This window comes from Hippocampus zosterae, chromosome 12, assembly GCF_025434085.1.
Source record: "Hippocampus zosterae strain Florida chromosome 12, ASM2543408v3, whole genome shotgun sequence".
NCBI classification, from domain to species: Eukaryota; Metazoa; Chordata; class Actinopteri; order Syngnathiformes; family Syngnathidae; genus Hippocampus; species Hippocampus zosterae.
In genome coordinates this window covers 7,947,486-7,959,150 of record NC_067462.1, presented here as the reverse complement: position 1 = coordinate 7,959,150, position 11,665 = coordinate 7,947,486, and the positions used below count along the sequence as shown (strand labels likewise).

General features: G+C 42.7%; 1 long non-coding RNA gene across 1 annotated transcript in view; it reads left to right on the top strand.

Moving 5' to 3' along the window:
• Positions 1 to 11,665, top strand: part of LOC127611648 (uncharacterized) — a 127,271-nt gene that overhangs the window by 19,945 nt on the left and 95,661 nt on the right. The gene's annotated exons all lie outside the window — the stretch shown is intronic.

Genomic DNA, 11,665 nt, shown 5'->3' with positions numbered 1-11,665 from the left:
TGGTACTGTACGCCGCTGAGGAAGAGAGACATGTGAAGGAGGATGTCGCCCTCTTGCTGATTACAAGAAAAAGTGGAAGTAGTCCCGAAGGAACGGAGGATCGAATGTAACAAATTCAATAAATGAAAACATAACTTTTTTTCAAAAGTTATTAAGAATGTACTGTATGTATTTTATTTCAGTGTTTAATTGTTTCAATATTTATTTGAGTTTTTATTTGATGGTCAACAAATGGTTTACTGTCTTTTTTCTCTCGTTCAAATCAAATGTGTTTTATTTTTCTTTCTTCGGAGAGGGGGGCGGGACGGTTCGAAACGTCACTACTCATACATACATACATACATACATACATACATACATACATACATACATGCATACATACATACACGCACATAATTTTTGTGCATTTCCAGCTGGTGGCAGCAAAAATCCACAAAACAAATTATACATGCACCCATAAAGCGAGTGACTTATTTGCTGTGGAAGTCATTTCATTTTCAACAACATATTCTTATAGACCCTTTTTACAGTCATATTGCTGCACGTGTACTGTACTCGTTTAGTCAAGCGTACCAATCTGCGACGTGTGTGATCTTTTATATATGTACTTCAATAGTTAGAATTATACTACTGTGAGTCTAGACCAGGCGTGTCCAAAGTCCGGCCCGCGGGCCAAATCCGGCCCGCGGTCGAATTTCATCCGGCCCTCGGCCCCTGTCATAAAATCAGTGCCGTCTGGCCCGCAGGTTGGGCGCAATGGAACACGTGTTGCATTGACTGAGGTCTCGTAGACTGGTGAGTGATGTTTCATAGAGTACTGCTTCCCTCTAGTGGCTAAATGAGTAATAGCATTTAGACACTAGAGGGCATCACTCACGAGTTAACAAGACATCACTCCGTGTTTATATTGACTGATATGTCATATTTCAAATGATCCTTGCAGTTGTGGATATGTGTATTGCTTGTTCATTTCCCTGTTGTTCGAGTCAAAGGTTTTGTGACTATTGAAAAGTCATGGTGATACATTTCATGTTTCAAATCAATCAATTTGCACTCGGGAGACTTCTGTTTAATTAAGAAAAAGTCAAGTGAATAAGCAGTTGCATGTGATATACCTGTTTCAAATGAACCAAAAGAAATTCTTAAGATTGTTGAAATTAAAATAAAAATGGAAATGTGAAACAGACTGGCTTACTAAAATTTGTTGAACAATATTGTTGTTCAATGTAAAGAATATCAGCCAAGGTCGGCCCCCCGACATTTTACCACATAAAATCTGGCCCCCTTGGCAAAAAGTTTGGACACCCCTGGTCTAGACTGAGTGAACATTTTGCTACAGTTGCAATCAGAAGGGGGCAGAGGATCTCTATATAGCAACACAGTCTGCATAGTCATTCATCAGTACTGCAGGTCTTATGACTGACAGTGTGATCTTCATGGGGGGGGCGGGGGGGGATTGGGTAGTCGACCCGTTTTACCCTTGATCAATGGGTTGGGAAAAAAATATTGACATCTGAAATGTTCTTGACGAAGGAAAACTGTATTATCAATCAAATATTATATTGTCCAATGAATAGAGTTGTACCATATGGTTCAGAAGCACATTTACTCCATGCAATAGAATAGGATTTGGGGTAGGGTTAATTATTTACACTCTGCGGGCCTTATTTTGATAACTGCCGTTTGTGACGGAGTAAATCTCGTCGACCGTGTTTGGGGCTGGTTTACTTGACAATGTCATGCACAGACCCCAGTAAGTCTATTTCTGTTTTCACAATGTCAAGCATGGCGTATTGTGCCCGGGCCGCCCTGATTTTGATGCAAATGAGAAGTGGTGATAGAGTTGCCCAGAAAAGACTACTTGCATCCTACAATGGCGCACAAAGGCGAAGACATGCTCTTGCGGGTACATGCTCTTCTGAAACGAGCTGTTTGGTTCAAGTAAAATCATTGCCCACATTGGCAGCAGTACGTCGGATTTGTTCCCAGTGACGGTTGACCTCCACCAAGCTTGGTCTTTGTCATCAATTCTGTTCATTATTTATACAGACAGAATCTAGATACATGGGGGGCATTGAGGGTGTCTATTATGGTGACTTCATCCAAAGTCTTTGTTTTTTGCAGATGATGTGATTGTGTTGACTTCACCAAACTGTGATCATCGTCCACTCTTGCTGGAGTGGTTCAAAGTGTGAACTGGTTGGAATGAAAATATCACCTCCAAATCTGAGATCCTGGTCCTCAGTCGAAGGAGTTCACATATCTTGGGGTCATGCTCACGGGTGAGGGAAGAATGGAGTGGGAGCTCAACAGTGGATCGGTGCAGTATGTCTGTAGTGATGAAGATGGACTCTGCAACAATCTGTCATGGTGAAAGAAGGAGCGGGACTGAAAGGTGAAGCTCTTGGTTTACCAGTGGAGCTACATTCCTGCCGTCACATCAGGTCATGAGCTATGTGACCCACACAGCAAAAGCCCGGATACAAGCGACAGAAATGGATGGGCTCTCCCTTTGAAATAGGATGAGTAGCTTGGTCAGTCAGGAGGTTCATAGAGTAGAGAACCTATTCACTCATTCACTCCCAAAGACGTTTTTAAACGTCTTTTCAGATTTGGTCCAGAATTGGCTGGTACTGAATGAGTTAACAATTCTAATCACATTAACTGACAGGTAGGTTTAAACTTGTATCACCGCTAGGAATGTTAAAATGTCACCGAAAATAACACTTCTATCGTGAATAAAGGCTTTATGTTGACAGGAGTTTGACCTTAGTGCAAAATACTCTTCTAATGTAGTTATTATTCGATTTAAATGGTTGTTGGTGAGGAAAGTTAGCATAAGAAATCCTTTGGCTTATGGTTGACGGGGGGGAAAAAAAGCTAAATTAATCTCACACGTCCACACTTTCACCCAAAGAGGACGTATCAGTCAAGTTAGAGTTACACAAGTCAGAGCTCCACTTGCTACCGCTTCCGCCAGCCAGGATATCTAACCCTCACCCCCAATTCTGCATGCACCACTCGCCTTTCACCTGCTGGAGCTAGATGACAGCAGTGAGGAACTGCTGAGTGGACTGTCGCTATAGTTACAAGGGCCAAGGAGCAGCAGGTCTATTTTGACCAAGGGGTCCGCCTTTAAACCCACCTGACTGGAAGGGATGATATCGAGCGGACTCAACATGACTCTTGGGCAACTTGGGCTATTCTGTAGCCAGCAGGCTTGTGAAACATGACTTAAGTGAAATGCAGCGTAAATGAGGAGAGTATTTTGAAACGTCAGACTGCATATTACGTAGATTGGTCGAAGTCTTGGTACACAGTCACAATCTTTGTTGTTTGTTAAATCCCTGTGCTGTTTTTTTTCAGTAATAACCAGAAATTGAAAAATTTTATTTGCATTTTTGACCACATTATAAAATTGTGGTCACATGGGTTGATCCAATTACAAGATCAAACAACACAGATGTAAAGTGATTTGGGCCTTTTCCCTCTTAGAGGTCATTTGATATTATATTATATTTGATATTTAAAAAGTCTTCCATGGGCTATACTCACCATCCATCCATCCATGCTTCCATCCATCCATTCATTTTCTGAACCACTTCGGTTCGCTAGGGTGGCAGGCATGTGTGTTTTAGAATGTGGGAGTACCCATTGAAAACCCACGCAGCCACAAGGAGATGATGCAAACTACACCGTGCCACTCAGACACTAAATTTGTGAAAATTATGAAACAAGTGGGGCACCCTTGTGACGCATTTGAGTTTAAACTGCCTCACAGTTTTAAAGTTTGGGCCTCGTGTGTGTTTCTTCTAAGTACTTAAGCTTCCTCTTAATGATAGGTTCATTGATGACAAAGTTGTCCCTATAGGTGTGAATATGATTATGAATGATTGTTTGCCGATATGTGCCCTGGCTGGTGACCAGGTCCAGGATGTACCACCACCCTCTCACTCAAAGTCAGCTGGGATAGAAACCATCTTCCTTGGATGCCTAATGAGGTTAAGATTTGTAGAATATGGATGAAATAGGCGGCCCGGTAGTCCAGTGGTTAGCACGTCGGCTTCACAGTGCAGAGGTACCGGGTTCGATTCCAGCTTCGGCCTCCCTGTGTGGAGTTTGCATGTTCTCCCCGGGCCTGCGTGGGTTTTCTCCAGGTGCTCCGGTTTCCTCCCATATTCCAAAAACATGCGTGGCAGGCTGATTGAACACTCTAAATTGTCCCTAGGTGTGAGTGTGAGTGCGAATGGTTGTTCGTTTCTGTGTGCCCTGCGATTGGCTGGCAACCGATTCAGGGTGTCCCCCGCCTACTGCCCGAAGACAGCTGGGATAGGCTCCAGCACCCCCCGCGACCCTAGTGAGGATCAAGCGGCTCGGAAGATGAATGAATGAATGGATGAAATATTTGAATAGAAGTTTATAGTAAGGCGGCCCGGTAGTCCAGTGGTTAGCATGTGGGCTTCACAGTGCAGAGGTACCGGGTTCGATTCCAGCTCCGGCCTCCCTGTGTGGAGTTTGCATGTTCTCCCCGGGCCTGCGTGGGTTTTCTCCGGGTGCTCCGGTTTCCTCCCACATTCCAAAAATATGCATGGCAGGCTGATTGAACACTCTAAATTGTCCCTAGGTGTGAGTGTGAGTGCGAATGGTTGTTCGTCTCTGTGTGCCCTGTGAATATCTGGCAACCGGTTCAGGGTGTCCCCCGCCTACTGCCCGAAGACAGCTGGGATAGGCTCCAGCACCCCCCGCGACCCTAGTGAGGATCAAGCGGCTCGTAAGATGAATGAATGAATGAATGAATGGATGAAATATTTGAATAGAAGTTTATAGTATATTGGAGCATTTCACAACAGAGTGAAAAAGCAGTTAGCACATCCGCAGAGTTATGTAGTTGGGGGTTCGAATCCAATTTTCTTTCTGTGTGGATCCTGCATCCGAGAGTGGGATTCCTTCAGATACTCTGGCTTCTTCACATAGTCCAAAAACACGCACAAGAGGTGAACTGAAAACTATACATTGTACAGTGGATAGAAAAAGCCTGCTTGGCTGCCAGTTTTTTTTCTTACAAAATGAGATTTTTTTCCACCTGATCTATAAGCTGTAGACTACAACTCAACTCAATAAAAATTTTTTTTACAGAGGCTTACAGAAAACGTCAACGGCAAACCTGTCATTCTGATGAATTTTGCGTTTGTAGAATATGAAATTGCAGTAAAGTCATTTTTAGTCATGTCATGAGGCAGGCATTTATCCACACACTGTCAACTGAAAATAACATCACAGTTGCTCAGGGCTCAGGTAACAACCAATCACGGCACAGCTGTTTTCTGACGTTGAGCCATGATAGCCTTGTTACATTTATATTGAATGTTCTCCAAATATCCAACCGACTGGTGCATCTTTAAGTACCCCCCTGATCAGGTGCCAGTCCTACAACTGCACGATTTGGGAGGAAAAAAAAAACAAACTCAAAACATAAAAGCAAAAATGGGACATACTCTTACTGTGTGATAACATTGCAAGTTGTTCAAGAACAACTTGACATTGGCAGAAATGATGTGGTGGCATTAGCCAAAAGATTATAGCCTTTCATATACAACAGCCGAGATGAAACTCGATCTCGTCACAATTGTAGGATGCAAACTGTCAATATTTGGAGGAAAACCTGTCAAGTTTTTGTTCCCACCAAGAGGACCATTCGGCATATTTTTAGCCACCGAGATTCATTTCATTAGGCATTTCATTGTGTTGTAAAGCGTCCCAGAATATCCCATTTCACTTCTGAGTGCGCATGCATTTATACAGTAGCATTCCAGTCCGCCATATTTTCAGTTGACTTGAATGGAATGATTTGAGGTGAAACATCAACTCACCGGATATTTCCTACTTGGATGCAGGTTTTTTTTTTTTGTGCATGTGTTATTGCGTAATGTCTTCAATTTTGTCAGGGTAGCGTGTATTCTTATTTCATTTCTTTGGATGGCATTTTTGATGTGTCGCAAATTGTAAAGACTTGGTTTAGACTTCAATGAAGTAAAAATGCGCGTTTTTGAGATGTGGGAGGAAGGAAGAATACGTAGAGGAGAACGTACTCAAGCACAGGGAGAACATATCGAGGGCAAACAGGAAGATAGCATGCAAGATTCAAAGCTCAGAATTGTGAAGCAGATGTACCAACCACTGAGCTGCCACTGCAATTTGTAGTTTAATATAATATAGCAGATTCCTGACCTTCTCAGAACTAATTCCTTGACCTTTTTGCTCGCTGTGTCTTAACATTACCAATTAGAGGCAAGCGCACAGCAGTAGATTAAGACTACCGGGAATTCATTCGGCCACTTGTGATCGACACAAAATCTCCAGTGTTTTCAACAGCTACTCTTTTGAGTTAAGGAAGAAAAAATGTTCACAGGCACATTCCTAAAATGGCTGCAGCTGCCACAGCTGAAAAATGACACATGATGAGGAAAATAACGTCACCATTAGTAATGTGGTATGAGGAGTTTTGAAGTAGCTGCAAATGTACCTTCGTCAGTGATTGGGATAAATTAGTGCATTTTAAAACAGACTGACTTGGGAACAGTGGCTCTTTATGTGTGACTGCTGTATATTGGTGTATTTAAAAAAAATGTTATGTGCACTATTTGGAGGAATTTACTACTATGAATTTCCTCACACATTTCAAAAACTAGCATGCTAGCTTCACTGAAAACAAAATTGTCGACCGAGTGAAGAGTGTGAGTGTGAATGTTTTTTTTTTTGTCTATATGTATCCTGAATGATTGATAACCAAACCAAGTTTACCTAATCTATGACTCAATGTTAGTTGGGATAGGCTCCAGATCACCCGCAACCCTAAATGCACCAGAAAATGATTGGATGGAAATTTGGCAGTACAGTACACTTCAAATCCACCTAGTTTTAAAATGTCAGGGTACCGCCGTATGGATATGAAAAGCGTTCAACAAGACAAACAGATTGTAATCATAAAATCAGTCCGATTGCAACTTGTAAATAAATGATTACCGGTACTTAGAAAGTAGGCAGAGCTAATACAAGGAAAGACAGTCATCCGAGTCTGCGCACAGGCCTCTTGGGAAACTGAAACAGTACATGTAACACCATATACTGTACTGTATATTTAGACTGAAACGAAAGCAGCAAATGTCATGTTTGCTTGACAACTATCTTATCATACCCAACAGTGCTTTTGTATGTGTCACAGAAAAAAGCCTGTTATTGAAAGTCCACTTACCAATTACTCATACTGTAGTGTACTTTGGAGCAAACCCTCAGGGATTTTCTGAATCAGGGCTTGAGTTCCTGATCCTGCTTTCGGACACTCGAGGCCTGGCAACGGAGAGCGGCCATGGCAGCTGCTATTGCCATGCAACGGGCAGAGTTAGCCGGATAAACACACCCAGGAACAGAGGGCTTCGGTTGCTGGCATGGCAAGCGAGCGTCTTTCACTCAGTCACCGAATTTAGAATAGATTAAGAGTCAAGCATCAACAGAAACGGACTACAGGGTGCATCTGGGTACTATACCATGACGGGTTTTACCCACCAGATTAGTTATTTTGCATATCTGACAAGGTTTGGCAGAGGCCACGTCCGTTCTATTAACTGCAGCATGTTTTTTTTTTGCATTTGACAATACGTTAAAAATAATAAATTCTTCTGTTAGCCAAATAATATGGGTTATTTTGTAACTTCACCTTTGGTAGTGTAAATGCAATGGTAACCTATGGACTATAGTACAGGTATGTTTAGCTCCACCCTTCAGGTAACATAGCAGTCTTTGATAATACCCCAAGAGATGGATGACAAAAAGGTGAGTTCTTTTGCATCTATAACAACTATTAACGGTGGTTTTGCCCAAATCACATTCATGTTCAATCAGCCTGCCATGCATGTTTTTGGAATGTGGGAGGAAACCGGAGCACCCGGAGAAAACCCACGCAGGCCCGGGGAGAACATGCAAACTCCACACAGGGAGGCCGGAGCTGGAATCGAACCCGGTACCTCTGCACTGTGAAGCCGACGTGCTAACCACTGGACTACCGGGCCACATACTCCCGAAATAGATGCTTATTTATCCGATATGGTATCCTCCAACCACAGAATGCTCATTTAGCACAAGACACTGGGACCGCCTTCTGACTGCTTGCGATGCAACAATACAATTGTGCATGCTGACCATTTTATGTGGGAAGCAAACATGTTATTTTGCACAATTTGCCCACAAGCCATTCTGTCTGTTTCTGCACGGGGGAGTATCAGGTTGACATGTCAGCGGCACTTGGGCAAACAAAGAAAATAAAGAAAAGAGATTTTCTATATAAAGGGGCTGCCCGGGTGGAAACAACCCACTAATCTTTTCAGGGATTTAGCCGCCTGGAAACACAACACCGGTTTAAATGTGCGAGGATTTGCCAAGTCATATATAGACCCTCTTCACTGCAATGGCAGCGAACGCAGACTGCGAAAATTAGGCTTGGTCAATATTGGCCTCAACATGAGGTGACAAATCACTATGATAATCCGAGAAAAATGCTTGGGGGTGAAGTGTATGCTGTGGTGTCCTAAATGCTGCTAGGATTCCTATGAATGCTCGGCAAATATCTTTGAGATGTACAAAAAAAATGAGCAACTTGTAAGAAACAGGTGGGCTCAAATACATTACATACAATACATGATGGCGGCGCGGGCACCCGCAGCGGCTCCTCTCGCTCCTGTAGTTGAGAGGAAAGAAATTTCATCTGTGCTGTGTGCTGCACATACAGCACATTTGACAATAAAGTTGACATGAAACATGAAACAGCATTTCTGATGCTGCGCAAAGCCATTGGCAGGGTAGGAGATGGCGGAACACCGAGGCTGGTGTGTAGGCTTTTATAGTCCCGTCCGTCGTCCCGGTAAAGCCCTTCCAACATTTTATTTGATATTCTAAAATATATATGGGGGCAGCCATGGCCAAATGGTTAAGATTGTCACCTGCCATCGAGGGGGACCCCCCCGGTGGAAGGCCATCCCCGGACACATGGCTGTGGCCTCCTTGAGCAAGACATTGATACCCCGATCCGCTCCACAGGCCCTGAACCAGTCCCCCTGCTGTGTGCCAATAACAACGTGTGGTTGCTGTCATGGGTAACCATGTGCATAAGAAAAAATAGAATCTTCTTTATATTTATAAACGATCTTCTCAGCTCCTCTGCGTATTAAGTCCAGCCCCCTTTTAGCCCCGGGAGAGGGAAATTTCCTGGAGCCGTGCCCTGGTAGGGTGTTTCTAACTTAAGGTCATTAAATTCAGAATGCTAAGTTAATTAGTAGTTGACTAATGGATGGATGGATGGGCAGATTTCAAATTTCTAAAACATTTATATGTATATATTTACATATCAAGTGATGTTGACGATGACAGAGTGGAGATATTAAGCCTGACAACATCATCAAAATGTGTCGCCGGCTGGGACCGAAGACACAGACCTACACACAAATTTGAATTAAAAAACAATTGCAATGTATACAACATGAGGCTCCCAAATCATTAAAAAAAAACCATGACTGAAGCTCAAAAAACTAGAACAGAACCATGATAGAAACATGACCGGAACAAACATGACAGTAGCAAATAAACAAACACAAACAATGACCCGACACCGAGTGGTTGTGCCGGCAGTCTTTTTAAAGCACTAATTGCATAACGACCAAGAGGTTTGAAGCTGCAGGGAGAGCCCTACAGTGCCACTTGTTGGTCACAAACAGAGAATCATGACACTATATCAACACGGTGCTTTTTCACAGCGTGACACCGACGCGCTCTAAAACGGTCCCTAGCCAGAGTGAGGTCAAGGTCATCCATTTGAAAATGCAGAGCTGTAAATTTGCCGGAGTTCCCTGTCACTCATGACTTACTGTTTTCAATATATAGATATAGTAGTTAATATTGATGATTTACAGAATTTTTAAAGCACAATTGAGGCATTTTTATTATGATGTTGTGCTATTAATTCCAATGGCATGTGTTTTGATCTCAAAAAATGTTCGTCTCCTGAAGGGTGGTTTGGTGCAAGTCATTGAAAATTTTCCGTTGGCATGAGAAAGCATAAATGAAATCACCTGGCCTTCATCTCAGTCTTATGACATTCATAAGGGAATCGGCGCTGTATTATGTGGAGCATTATTGAATTAAATAATCGAACCAAAAAGGCCCTGTCATCCCAGTGAATCTCTTTTCATTGATTTGAGATTTGAAAAATTTCAAAACCTGGGCTTCTTATTTGGCTCAGGTTTTTTTTTGGGGGGGGGGGGGGGTTGTGTGTGTGTTTCTGCAAGAAGCTGCCGTGAGAAAATAAGGGCACAAATATATGAAGATTCATGTCTTCAATCAGATTCATCATGAACGCTATTCTTGCGCCAGTGACTAAGCTGCTCACTTGTCCCATAAGAGGAAGCTTAAAATGATTCCATCCTCCCCATCAGATACAATTGCCCTTTGAGTGACCTTCGATATTACGCTCAAGTCGGTTGGCGGCATCCATTTCCAGCCCTCTCAGTTCTAAGAGTTTTCCAGGATGCTCTTATAGGATCGCTGATGAGGTGTAGGAATTGGTCCTAATGATTAAGAGTCCAAAAGCGACAACGGGGTCCGTCTTTCCTGACCTTTCCACCCGACCTCTTAACGTTGGCGGCACAAGAACACGGGCGAGCTTAAGCCTCACGAGACAGCTGCACTTTTATCCCTTGGACTGCACAGCTGTGCTGTATACCAAGGGCGGGGGTCACTGTGGGCCAACTGGACAAAAGTAATGGAGCACCCAGCCAGGCTAGAAATAGTTTGCAGAATCAAAGATTTCAGACTTTTCTCCAAGACTTTCCTGTTTGGTATTGATCACATGTTGAAATTGTTGACAGCTGAGCCCATTTCAACTCCGTTGCTCACTAAAACAGCAGCATGGGAGCGTATCAACAATCTTACTGCATGTTGACTATGAGACGCTATTTGTCAAATACACAAAGGATCAAAATTACAAAACGCTTTCACTTTTCCTCCCATTTTCTTGTTATACGAATAACACTCAGCCACTCATCCCGAAAACAGAATTCCCTGAATTTTATTTTTGGCCAAAACCTTTTCCTCACAAAATGATTCGCACTCATCAGGATTTGTATCCTCTGGCGCAATACGTTTACTGGGGGTGGGGGGGGGGGGGAATCAGCGCACGCTTCATTGTTTACAAGTGATGTGAAACCCATAGATTCGCCTGAAGACCCCAAGACCCGCCTCTTTTCATACATTTAGCCAATCACGGCAGTCATTTGCACGTTGGCCCTGCCTTCCTCTTTGGTTTCGGCTCCTTTCATTTCCTTTATCTATCTAGCTAGCCAGCTAAAAATATATAGCTAGCTAGTTAGCTAGCTATCTCTCTATTTAAAAAAACATTTTTAATGTTTGCGCATGGGCGAGTAGATGAAATAAATTGGTCGCACTGCCTCAAATTTTGGGGGCAAATACAACCTAATACTCACAATGTTATGAAATCAAATTCAGTCTTTATGAAAAAAAACCAACTAATTATAACTTTATTCCAAAAAGAATTCTAATGACTTTTTTTAACGACTAAATTCCTACAAAATCTCCCAAATAATTCAAGGATACTTCAAGG